This window comes from Callionymus lyra, chromosome 3, assembly GCF_982586985.1.
Source record: "Callionymus lyra chromosome 3, fCalLyr1.hap1.1, whole genome shotgun sequence".
Taxonomy (NCBI): domain Eukaryota; kingdom Metazoa; phylum Chordata; class Actinopteri; order Syngnathiformes; family Callionymidae; genus Callionymus; species Callionymus lyra.
Window position 1 is genome coordinate 32,671,942 of NC_141820.1, and position 13,729 is coordinate 32,685,670.

At 35.6% G+C, this 13,729-nt stretch overlaps 1 pseudogene; it reads right to left on the minus strand.

Moving 5' to 3' along the window:
* LOC148084492 (uncharacterized) overlaps positions 1–6,925 on the minus strand; it is a 29,836-nt pseudogene extending 22,911 nt beyond the window's left edge.
* Between the last annotated feature and the right edge of the window lie 6,804 nt (positions 6,926–13,729).

Genomic DNA, 13,729 nt, shown 5'->3' on the forward strand with positions numbered 1-13,729 from the left:
CCCAGACCCAGCTGGACTCCAATCAACAACAGCTTTCTACCCGCCTGCTGTCTGGATCATGAATACTTTCAATTAAATGTACTGTATTTAATTTTATTTTGTTTTGAATAATTATGATATATTTATTTATATGTAATATTATGGTAATACATCCTATTTTTTACTTCAATGTTTTGCATTTTATTTTATTCATATTACATCATTGGTTCATTCTGTAAGGCCAACACAACACGTTACGTTTACAACATTGGCAATAAAAGATTTGTATTCTGATTCCATTGGCTACTTGAGCTTCCAGGTTAAAGTAAAAATCAACGAATACACAGATAAATAAGATATAATCTGAGTGATTTGCCGCTTTGTATGTGTTGAAGATAATGAACAAAACGTGATGATGAATGGAGGTTTACAGCTTAACTGAAATAAATCCGATATATGAGAATTGTGATGATACTTTGATCAACTTTGAAGAAATGTATGATTCAAAACAAGGTTTTTAATCATCATAAATTACTGTTATGGAATACTTAACACACCCTCATGAGATGACCACCGATTAAGATTTGTTGTAATACAACAGAGTAGGTTCAGTGTTGTTTTGTGATGCGAAAGATTTTAATTTGGTCTGGCCAACACTATTAACTCCATTGATATGTAGAAAACTATAACCTAACACTGATAAAAGGTATGCTGATAACAAAGATAAATAAAAATAACCAAGGGTTATTTATTTGTCTCATCCGATTTAAGTGAGCAAATACGGAATAGAAAAATAAACATATTCTCCATTAAAACAACCACGTAATTAAATAATAAAAGGACAGATTAATTAAAGCGGAGATTATAACTGAGCTCCAACACGGACAAAAACAAGATACTAGCTGATATGAACATTTGACATACAGTTCAGAAGGTAATGAAGGACTTTTGTCTCTGAAAATCCAATATCATGAAAGTCATGCAGCGTAGCTCACTTCAATCAGCGCCTCCATGAAGCAGAAGAATTCCAAAAATTACACAACAACGACCACCTTGTCTGCTTTCAGTTGGAGTCCTCTAAACTTGCCTTGTCCCTTCTCTAAATTATTGGTCTTCAGGAAACTTCGAGAACGATGTTGCAGGTGCGGATAAGTTGGAACAGTGGCTACACCCCTCAGTGGAATCTTGTCGGGTTGAGTGGTTTTTGAGCAGTATATCGTTTGGAACATTCGCTTGAAAATGAGTGCAGAACAGCTGTTCTTCAATCATTTCTTCACGCATTTGCGTAACTTGGCAATCCAAGTTAAGCCAGAAAGGCAGGTCTTGGTCTTGTGTGTTTTATTAAAGCAAATACACAATGCCATTATAAATATTTGTTTACAAGTCATTTTTAACACTTGCGTACTTTAACATCTCTCAAAGATGTATCTCCTACTCTCTCCACATACTTTGTGTCGGCGAGACTGAAGAGCTCTTTTCATCCACTGTCTATTGATCTGTTAATTGAGCAGCTCAGGTGTAAACATGAATCAATGACGTTGTGTTAAAAGAAGCAGGGAGAACAATCTCAATTAATTACAGCCAAAATATCAAGACAGAAAATGGATGAAGAAAATGGATGAAGAATTTAGCAGAAAATATGGAGTTTTCTTTTCACCCTTTGTTGATCGTGGCAAGAAAACAATATTTGTCCTGCTCTCTTTAACTGGCTAATGAATTAAATTCAGCTCAGGTTGTTATTTGACGAATAGGCCTCGAAAGACAATATGACAAAACACAAGTTATTGATCGTTTTTTGGTTCCATTTATATGCTTAAGTGTACAGTAAAACAGGCTTTACAAACTTGGATAAGTTCCTCAATTCATTTGATCCCACTTGATCCCTTGATGTGGTAATGAATGTCTGACTGAGGTGATCGTACTGCAGGCAGTGGACTCGTCTAAAAACATGAAAAGTTAAGAATAATTTCTTTTTTTTTTAAAAAAGCCCATTCCTTTTATGATCCAGCTTGAAAACCCTCCACAGCGGCTTCTGTACTTTTTTCATTTTTGGAACCATGGATGCCGTAAGAAATCTCCCAGCATGATCTTTGGTTGCAGTTTTTCATTTCTTCATGAATAATGCCCTAATACCATGTTTTATGCTTCACTTGAGAGTGTCTTAAAAATATGAATTAAATGTTGGAAATTGGAATGGATTACATCATAAAACCCTAGTTCTAATGAGTCATGAGGGCAAATTTTCTATATTAGCATGATGACTTACCAGGAAGTATATGCAAAAAATGAGCCACTATTGTTCAAACTAAATTTATTTTTTGGTGCATTTAAAAGTTAATGTTGCTTTTAATCAGCTTATGTTTCCGTTTCTGTTTCACAATCCCAGCACATGTGCTTAAGGTATCTAATTTCACGGTTACTCATCTCTGCCCCCGAACACCACCAAATCCTGATATAAATACTTTCATACACTTCAGCACAAGGCCATCTGTGATGTCATACTTAGTCCAACCTCAATCAATTCAACTCATAATACAGAACAACGAATACATATTAAATAACGCTTAATGTAGGACATTCAAGTTACTCTATAATACAAATCACTATCTAGTAGAACATTTATTTTTAATTCATATTGTTTTTTTTATTATTAAGAAGCTCTTATATTATGAATCCTATTCTCTCGCATAGAATCTTTTGCTGAATAGTTTTAAGCAGAGGAATGGTTTCTTCCCATTTATACGTCTACTAAACCGCCTCTTGGAAGCAGGATGCTTAAATGAAGGAGAAAAATAACATCCCTTTAAATGAATGCCTATCTAGCTCCATTATTAATCCAAACATCCCAAATGATACGCTTAGTCTAATCTACTGTCACCTTCTCAGACCATCCATCTTAATTTGTGACGATCTTTCTTCGCTTTCCTGTCTGATGAATGTGCTTTCTGATTTAGAGGTATCACTTTTCTTCCTCAAAAAGTTGAACTCATTATTAGAAAATGTGTTGGAACCGTTTCCCTCATTAGCATGTTGAGGCACAAAGACGTGCTGTGTTCCTCTTCTGGCTTTTCTGTGAGTCTATTAATATATGGTGAGCTGGCTTTGATAGAGGTAAGAAAGACTTGTTGTATGAGTTATATTTATTTGTAATTAACCATAACAGCCAAAAGGGTATGTTGGCTACAAAAGTGTCTATTGGCTTCTTTCGTCAGATTTTTAGAAAAAACAAAAAACAAAATAAAAACAAAACTTGCCGCAGTGGATAAACTTTTGGCTATAAAACAAAAGTGCTGACATTGTCTTGACACCAAAAATGGATTATAGAGGTACTTTCTCTTGGCTTGGACCTCCAAGTCAGACTAGCATGAGTGTAAGGTACAAATCACAAGTATTAAGTCTCATAAAATAAAAAATACCTGATACTGTGGAGTGTTTTTTATAATCTTGACTATAAGGATTTTCAGTCACCGTATATTTTTCTTTTCTATTTTTCTCAGGTTTTATGGTAGCTAGTCAAATTAACCTTGAAACTGATGATATTGGGATGGATAAAAAAATAAATGCATTACTATTTTTTGTAGTTTTTCAGATAATTATTAAGATTTATATTTGTCTGTTGAATGAATGAATGAATGTGCGTGAATGTGCGTGAATGTGCATGCTGTTGAAGATGACCTGCGAGTATTGATGGTCTGATGAAGCTTCATGAAGCAGTGTCATTATTTATAGAGTCCACTAGATGGCGGTCTCTGTTCTATTATCAGTTGTTTTGCACCTTTCTTATGAAACATTACATATTTTTTTTAACTAATGGTGCCAGCTTATGATGTCTAAACAACATGACACTGCTTCATGAAGCTTCATCAGACCATCACTACCTGCAAGATCTTTCAAATTCTTTTTCAATTCTTACAGTTTATTTAAGGAATTCTGAAACTCTACTGCCGCCTGCTGTTGACCTGATCTAACTGTTTGACTTAATTGAGAAATAATGGTGCTTGAAACTAGTCACATTCAATTATGCTTTATGACAATGACTGGTATTTATGCCCAAAACCGGACAGAGAAAACCAGAGAACAAGAAAAGAGCAGAGATATTCTTCTTAAGGCTGACGGGCCACATTCAAGAATTCGGCACTGTTTGTACAAAACTTATTTTTTTAATTGAAATATTTACACTATAAAATGTTATTAAGCCCTGCCCACTGAAAACTTAATTTTTCTGGTGATTAAATCTCGTTATAATCACGCCAACTCTGCTGTGATTGGTCAAGCATCAAATCATTTCTGTTTATTTAAAAGGACAATGTCATCAAGGTTCTTCACCATCCATCATCAATCCCGGAAGTCTCCACCTTCAAGTGAGTCATTGTATAAACAAAGGAATCAAGACCAATAATACGTCATAATGGAGTCTGCTCTCATAACCTCTCGTTTTCCAAGATTTCAGACGAGGGAGAACTGTATAATGTATTTACTTCAAAACATCTTCAGGATGAGGGACTTACTGCATCTTTTAGAGGAAGACTTTCACATTAGTGGCTCTTAAATCTTTTTTCAGAAATTCAACAGCAAATATTGGTAAATGAATTAAACAGCCCGTAAGCTAAATATCCTTCCAAAAATCGGACCCTCAGGAAATGTTTGTTGAATAGCTCTGCAATTCACTTTGGAGATCATTGCAAGACCAAGATCATTGACTGTTGGATATAAGATTAAGATAAAGACACCAGTAGATTGAGAAACTTTTAAATTAATTATTAAATACTTTTACAGACACAGTTCTTTATAATTAGTTATTTTGAAGCTGCTTTTTTCTCTATTATCTGAAAACAAACTGTTGGTATTTAGTGTCGCTTCCCCTGATGCAGCATCTCAACCAATCGTTTGCCAGTTAAGAGCAGGTAAATTGAGAAAACAAAATTACTTTTACAGGAAAGTACTGCAGTTTTTACCCAGGAAACAGTACACTTGTTTTTGTATAATTGAGTTTCTGTCTCCAAATGACACAGTAATGTGTTCTGGGTTCAAATACATATCACCTTACCTCTTTCATTTGGTAACCAGGAGATCATCAAACACAGATTTGTGTATTTCATACTATACATCTATGTACTAAGAGGCTTGCCTCAGTTGTGCAGTTAAATCCAATTTTATTTTTTTCTTCAGGTTCCAAAAGCAATCAGATCAGAGCTATCATTCCATTAATATGTACATTTGTACACTCAGATTGAATTTCATGATGGTATGGATAAATATTAGATAATCTCTTGGGCGTCCACACGATCGTTGTGATTTGATATATGATACATATTAAATTCCTCCACATTATGCATATGTAGACAGGTGATGGATGTGCAAGAACGAATGCATGGGTTGTTGCTATGGGAGTTAATGGGAATATGTACGAGAAATTGGTTTATTCAGATTATGGCGAGCATGCGGTGCTGTTGATGTAGAAAAGAGAAAATAAAAAAAGATAGATCTTGGGTAAGGTTTAACTAGTTCTTTTGATGTTCAAATGTATTAATTCAATGTATCGATCAATATTTGTTCTCAATTAAATTGAAAAATATATGTATTTTCATGTTGTTTTTTGTAACCAGGAGGGTGAGCGATTAAGAGAATTGACGCATGGGAGAGCTCTATCCTTTTCACACACACTCACACACACTCCGACTGAGTGAGCAGCAGGACTGCGCTGTGTAAGCAGGTGTCCTATGGGAAAGAGTGTACTATTAGCAGATCATTTCCCTCTCTGCTCCACCAGGCCCTCCTCTATCATAGCACTGCTGTCAGTGAAACCCCTGAGGATTTCAAGAAAGGAGCGACAAAAAAAAAAAGAAAAGAAATGATGGGCACGAGAAGGGTGTGTGGGAGACATAATTACAATAATTTGAGTGTTTAGTTAACATGTGTCTGACTGATTTTAATACTAACTCACCTTGAAGGGATGAATATACAATTACGTATTTGTCAAGATGTTTTTCAATGTACAATTATTGACTATACAGAACAAGTTATGTCAGAAACAGATGGAAACCAGTAGCAAAATCAGGGCCAGTCAAAAGATGAAAAAAAATAAATCAATTTGTTAAATCAAAGTAGTAAATGAAGGTCAAACATTGGAAAAAATTACAGTCAAAGACCAAAAAGACCAGACAGCACTGTGGAAAAAGAACATTAAAAGAATGTAATATTAAAAAGGGACAAAAGAGGTAAGAAAGGAAAGAACATAAAAGCAAAGTGGAATTAACAAAATGATATATAATTATATTAACACAAACATTATACAGTTGTATAGCACATTGCAATTTTAACGTATTTCCATTGAACATTTTACTGGCGGTCTCTCCACAATTTTCCTTTGTTTCGAACGACTGTTTTAATGAAAAATCACATCATTTTTTAACTGATGGCGCCACCTACTGACTTCTGAAAAACATGACACTGCTTCATGAAGCTTCATCAGCCCATCACTACATTCCACCACTTAAATTAAAATGTTTGAGATTGTCGACTTTGTAAAGAACACTAAGCGCACTTATAATTGGTTCAGACAAACGCATTGCTGGCTTGTGGAGGAGGGACAATCTCAAAGCTATATCTTGAATTTGTTTGGCATTCTCTCAACAGAATATCTTCACCTATCTGAGCCCCCAGATTCTCTTCTGGTTTCGTTATGAGACCTTCAATCTCAAATCAATCGTCTCTTGTTTTTTTTTCCTTCTGGTCTCATTTCTTTTCCTCTGCAGTGACATTTCATACAGTGGCACCGCCTTCGTTTGTCATCCAGCTCCAAAATAGCTCGGTGCTCCTCGCGCTGACTCTTCCTCTTCATCCCTGCCCCGTCCCCTCTGCCGTACCTGAGGCTTACTCTGCCGAGAACAAGATTGTCTTTGCTCTCAGGATTGGCTCACGTAGAGTCGTACTTGAGGAGCCTCATGGGGACAAGTGATCTGCTTACATGGCATGTCTGTTTGGTTTATCTGACTGAAAACAAATAAAGCCCTCTGCAACTTCTACTAACAAATGATTGTAGCATGGTACTGTTTCAATCATTCATATGCTTATTTTGCAATATCTGGATCTTTTCTATTTCTCAGCCAGTTTTTCTCTGAACATTCTCTGTCACACAATTAGAAAAAAAAAAAATTGTAATGTTTATAAGCTACTGTATGAATATTATCCGATGATTTTGCCTGATATTTTCCTTTGTTTTGAACAACTGTTCTTATGAAACATCACATCATTTTTTAAGCTACTGACCTCTAAACAACATGACACCACTTCATGAAGTTTCATCAGCACATCACTACTGTTCGCTATACTGTATATAATGGTTATCATGACTCTAAAATATATATTCGATACTCAACATAGTATTCAATACCAAAAGGATTAAAAAAATGTTTAAACTTAACATTTTTATTAAAAAATGCAAGGATACCCTTCTGTAACATGTAACATTTAAGAACAATTCATTCATCGTCTACTGCTTTATCCCGGGTTGAGGGTCGCAGGGAGACTGGAGCCTATCCCAGTATCATAGGGCGAGAGGCAGGGGACACCCTGGACAGGACACCAGTTTGTCGCAGGGCACACAAAGACAGACAACCATTCACACACGCTCTAATAGACCTCTGTATGTTTTTGGACTGTGGGAGGAAACCGGAGTGCCCGGAGTAAACATGTTAAAATATTAAAAAAAAATAAATAAATAAAATGCAGCGATTATAACAAGTTCCAGGTCAAAGGTAGTTAAAAAAAAGAAATATTCAAAGCTTTGGGAAAGGCAGGAGAGCAAGCTTGATACAGACCAGAACATCCCAATTCAAGAACACTTTCGACCCGACTGGTCTCCGAATCATGAATATCAAGCAAATTCATTTAATGAACTTTATTTTATTTGATCAATTAATTAATTATATGCCGCTTTATTTTGATGTACTGTATATTATTTTATTTGATAATTAAAAACTATATATTTTATTAAACACATTTTGATAGAATTTCATTATTTTTTTCTGTAATTTCACAACATACCTGTTGTGTTCACAACACTGTGAATGACACTTTCTGATTATTATTATTTTGAGACGTCAGACAGTCAGAGGTTGTTTGTTATAGTCGCTTCCTAAAACAGATGCTATTCCAGGTCTTCTCATTTGGAGATACTTTCCTTCCAGCTCTAATGGTGGCCCAGGGCCTTGCTGGAAGCCGTTTCTAACTATAGTCAACCATTTCCACTCTAGTGCAATCAGACGAGGGAATTGCAAAGACAGCGTGATCTTCTATTCTCCTCATATATATATTGATGAGAGACCAGAAATCACTGCTTTCGGCCTTTTTTAACCTCAATTCAGGAAAGTAATCTTGATGACCGTACAGACAAAGGTGTGACCAAGGATGCTCCAAACAGTTTCCCAGTTTAGTCAAATTACAGGATTTAATGATGTATATTTCTTTGTATAAAACATGATCTGTTAAGTCCAGCAAACTGATCATATCATCCAGGTGGACCTGACAAACATTTTTTTTTTTTACTGTCTTTTCAGGGGTGAAGAAAAAAAAATTCCGCCCTGGATCACTGAAGCATCAGACACACCAGCCTGAGATCTTTGGATGTTTTAGATGGGGCTGCCTTCCTGTCACTCGCTGACTGAGCACAGACATACTAGAGAGACCCGAACACAATCACTTGCAAGTGCTTATGAAAAGGATGGCCGGTGATAATTTACTTCACCGCGACACTGTTTATTATTCAGTTAATTATCTGAAATGCAAAATAACCCAACAAATAATCCAGAAGTGAACCATCCCAAAATATGTTTATACATTTTGAGACATAATGACTCAATCTTACATACTATCAAAAGGTCAAAATCCATAATTTTCAAACTTCTTTTTCAGATGTAGTTTTCTTTGTCAATAAGCCAATTCTTCCTTCACAGTCATGGAGGTGAGACTTTTTTTCAGTGAGGTTAGGTGAAATGTGCATAATCATCTACTGCAAATAATGTGGCTTGTTCACTCCAGTGGTCTCCGACCACCATACTTGATCCACGTCCAAAATCGAAAGAAATGATGAGAGGTCGTATACGCGGACCTGTCAGTAGGATATTATTAAATCTTGATTCAAGCTTCAGTACGGAATGGAATCTGGGTTAAGGAAAGATCACAGTTTTTTTTTTTAAAAGTTTGCAACTGGCCTGCATTTCCATAAAAGACCATTCAAGGAGGTCAACCACGGACTTGGAGGAGAGCCAATGCGTCTCCAAATAACGCCAAGAGCCAGGGTGGTCGGTTCGGAAAATATCCTAAGTAGGTCACCTGAACTTTTAGGGCAATTCAACCGAATCTTGATATATCTAAGAGGTACACATTATTCACACATAGTTTCCATGGTGTGCCTAAATATAATGGCCAAATAATTTGTAATCATTTAGTATAAATGGGTAGTAGTATCTTAGTCTTTGTTTTGGTCATGTCATTAATCTTCTTTTACGCTCCTTATATTTTAGTATTTATTAATATTTCCCTCTTGCATTCAATAGCATAAAAGTGACTGAGGAATCCAATAGGTTAAAAATCTATAGAATTAAAAACCTATAGAAAAATTAAATAATCACTGAAAACTAACAATTTAACAACAGAAAAAACGTTTTCTTTCTTCAACGTAAATCGTTAAAACACAAAACTGGACGATAACTAAAAATAACACGGGCTATCAATACGCTATATGTTTTTTTGTATTTATATTCATTTTCATCGTCCTTGCACTCAATCTAAAAAAGTCTTAGTCTTAACTCGCTCTGTCTTGGTCTTTACACTCTTAACTATAAGTAAGTAGTACTTTTTATTTATATAGCGCTTTTCCAGACCATAAGTCAAATTACTTGGAACGAAAACATGCACGTAAGACAAATGTTTATATTTTTTATTTATCTGAATTGTACAACAACCATGTATGCATATTGAATTAAAACTGACGCTCGCTAACTTAGTTATTTTAAAAGGATCCTGTTCAGCGTGTCTTCTATTTGCTCTTGCTAGAAACATATGAAGGGCAAATTTGAAATGATGATAAATCACATGACAGACCGATGTATGTGTGATGGTAAGAACCAGGAATAATAAAAGGTTCTATGTGTAGCCTTTTTTATCACAGAATCTTCAGCATGTTTCCAGCAGACGGTGTTGCTGGGAGATAAAAGCTTACAACGCCACTGTGTAATGGCTCGGTCAAACGACTTTTAAACCAACATGCAAACCCACAGGCATTTTCTTACATCAGAAATATTGATGTGACATTAGTCGCGAGTGCATTATGTCTTTTTCTTTTCTCTCTTGACTTTTGAAAACGTTTTTTTGATGTTACTTGTGTTTCATTTCCTCTGCCAGATTATGAAACTGCCTCTTTTTTTTTCCCTTTCCCCTTTGACTTGTTGTGGCAGCCTTGCTGTCCTTCAGCTCTCATGGGCATCATGTTTATATGATTTTAAGACTTGATAGGAGGACCCCGGACAATCTTCTTCCAGGCAAGACTATCATTTTCCTCTGCCCTTACATCAATCTGACTAGTGCCTTTTTATTCTTTCCCACAGAGGAATGAAAGGACATTTCATCTCAAGTATTTATTTATCAGCACATCTCTTTTTTTTTTTTTTCATCATTCGCAGGATTTTTTCTTTTTTTTTTATTATGAATTCAAACTTTTCTATAATGTGATCATTAGTAGCATTAACATGATCATGATTAATAGCAAAAATACATGACAATAAAAACAAGTCTTGTAGTCAAAATTTATCACAACAAATTATTGTTCTTAACAGATGGTTAAATTAATGCGTACCGCATTGTTTAAAACTTGCAGAGCTTTTTTTGTCCATGGTGCGTTGTATGGATAAACATTTTACAAATCCTTTAAAAGTGATAGTTATACCCGCTCATGTCGACAACAGGTTGGGATTAGTTTCAGCACAATCTGTTCCTTTTTAGAGTTATAGACAAAAATGTTAGTTGATTTTAGCGTAGGGACTGAAGCTCAGTTGTCTTCGTCTTCATCTTTGTCCAAAATAACTCACTTAAAATCGCATCCATTCAATATTAAATTGGCTTATTTATCGATTCATATCATAAACCAGTCATCTTTTACAATTAATTATAAACATCCTATCTACAATATATATATATATTTTTGTGGGATAGTACACACCTTCAAGAAGAGATCAATGTCAGTCCATGATTGTTACCCATTGAAAGTATTGATTTATCACAATCTTAAATTTGCCATTGAATTAATCTAAAACATATTAACTGTCTGACTATTTAAAACTTGTTGTAAACTTTTTGATGAATAAAATAATAAACTACAAGCAATGAATACAAATGTGCATTTTAATCAGTACAGAGTTTGACCCTGATAAAGAAGGATTACAAGGAAGGCGGATCTGTCGCGCTGCACTTAATTTGAAAGCCAGAAGTTTATTTCCTAATTTTAAATGACTTTTGGGAAATTTACCATGAAGTTAAGCGATGACAATAAAGTGCGGCTCATAAGTGCATGAATCGCGAAAGCTGAACGATGTATAGCTTGATCGCAGTACGATGTAAGCGATGTTGTATTCAAATGTTGTTAAGCGTTTTGTGACCCTGGTCTGTGTGTTATTAATTTAAACATCTGTAAAGAACACTTGTCAACTCCGGCCCGCGCTGGTCTTCAAACCGGCTAGGACCGCGCAAAAGCTGCCCGACCAGACACCCGCACCCCAAGTTTGTAAAATGCACTACCACCGCCTGATAACAAATGTCATCCTAAAACATGCTACACAGACAGGAAGTACTCTAGGTAAATATTGCGAGCGTTTCCGGTATAGACAGTAGGCTTTAAGCAGTGAGAAAATACATGTTGTGCTCCAAATATTTGTATTTTTAGGTGAATGTGTATAATATACAAATATATTATAGAGCAGGGAGTGCAATCTCGTTGACCGTGAAAACAAGGAAACTGTCAAGTCCACCTCTTGCTCAGGTTCCAAAGGACACAAGGAGAACTCAAATGTTCCACTCAATCACTTTTATTTTTCTTTCTGCTTCTCAGTAATTAGGTTGTAAACCTTTAAAGACAGATAAACATTCAAACATTTTGAATTCATTTAAACATCTTAATCAAATATTTTAAATGAATTAACAAGCACTAAATCTTATTTCATGAATTTTCCAAAACCTTTTTCGTAAAGCTCTGCTATTTAATTTTGTACTACTCTTTTTAATCTTTTACCTTTAATTTTCCAAACTCAAATGAAATGCTATTTTAGCAAAATCCATTAATCAAAAAAATTAATATAGTAAATGCTGCAGTGTGTTCCTTAACTAATATTTACCTCAGTAAAACATAAATTTGACATCTCAGGAGCATCTCAGGAGCATTTCACCAACCATTGGCGTCTTTGGACTGAACCCATTGTGAACTTGGAGCGTCTTCTCTCTCTGACTGACTGAGAACCTCCATGACTTCAAAGTTCACAGGTGCTCCATGTTAGTGCCAATGACTGAGGCAGCTGGTTTGCTGCTGCTGGTGCACTCTGGGAAGTGTGGTTCTTTGCCACATTCTGAGATTCAGCTGAACAGATACTGTTTCATGAATCTTCATAACCAAATGTAGAAATGTCTCAGTTAAATAATGCATTGATCAGAAAGCATTTTTCCATTGTTTCAGGGAATTGGCCGGGCTAATTATATTTGTCCTTGGCGGTCTGGATCTCTGGTCCTGGTAAATTGCAAATTTGAAAATGCTTATTTCCACGTATTGACGCGGCACATACTGTTCTGTTTGCCTATTCGCATCACAAAAGCAACAGAAACAGATTAATGTAAAATATTGACAGCAAACAAGAAGCGGAGGTAGTGTCAAATTGATTGGAGAGGCTCGGATGAAAAAAAGCGAACCAGTCGGGAGGAGTGCATTTGTGTAATTTCATCTGATTAGAATGTGTGGGATGCAGAAGAGCAAACGTTGTAGCTTTTCAAGCGCAGACACTTCTAATCAGGGCTTTGCTCACTCTAGAGGAGCAGCATAAGGTCACCTGCGATTGATTCAAATGAGTGGAGGCGTTGTGTCTAGCCTTGCACATCTTCATGAGAAAACCAAAAATAGTCACTCAACCGTATGTAATTGTTTGCCTTTGATTTTGAGATCATTTAGTCGCCACCGTGAACCGTAATTTTATTCCACAAACCAGATTGTGTGTCATTTGAAGAAGATAGTCCAGCATCCATGAATGAATGAATAAATGAAAATTTTGTTTTGACAAGATAAATACAAATGTAGCCCTCAGGTTGTTATAGAGCAACTGATGTGTTCATTTAAGTGTGTCTTAAATAGATCATGGACCTTTATTGTATTATCAGTATTTGTCTGTTTGTACAAAACTCTCTTTTCATTTAAATATTTACATTTACAAATGTGCTTAAGCCCCACCATCTGAAATCACTTTGTTTTTCTGGAGATTAAATATTGTTTAGCACAACCACGCTCACTCTGTTGTGATTGGTCAAACATCAAAGTCCTTCCTGGACTCGTTGTATAAACAAAGTGGGCTGTGATTACAGCTGGCTGTAATCTCTGGTCTCTCTGATCTGATAGGAAACATGTCAGTATTTGATGGATTACAAAAGTAAGAGCAGTTAATAGTATTGAGTTATTTGTAGTGATGAAATCCATGATGATGAAGATAAAGCTTCATGA